Source organism: Arachis ipaensis, chromosome B05 (assembly GCF_000816755.2).
Source record: "Arachis ipaensis cultivar K30076 chromosome B05, Araip1.1, whole genome shotgun sequence".
NCBI classification, from domain to species: Eukaryota; Viridiplantae; Streptophyta; class Magnoliopsida; order Fabales; family Fabaceae; genus Arachis; species Arachis ipaensis.
Genome location: NC_029789.2, coordinates 127,911,305 through 127,911,720, shown reverse-complemented (window position 1 = coordinate 127,911,720; position 416 = coordinate 127,911,305).

Sequence of the window (416 nt, the reverse complement as noted above, 5' to 3'; positions counted from 1 at the left end):
GTTAGAACCATGTAATTTTATTCGAATGATTGCAATTTAGTTATGAAAACAGAATGAGATTGAACTAGCTAGTTTCATCGGGTTAATCGAAAACCTGTGTCAATTCTTGGTTTAGTCCGATCATCCTAGTTTGATCGTACTCCATGCCTGGTCATGGTTGTTCGAATCTTGACTTGTTTTAGATCAGAGTAAAAACCAGTTGTGAACGAGCAAAGTGGTCAAAAATTGAAGAAATTTATAACGTAATAAATTTTTTAGCTATTAATCTATTTAAAATAATTAAATACAAAAAAATTGATTTTTTTAATATATATTATTTTATTTTATTTTATTAAATTCTAATTAAAAAATATAAATTAATTTATTTTTACAAAATAATTAAAAATATATAATAATAAATAAATAAACAAACAAAT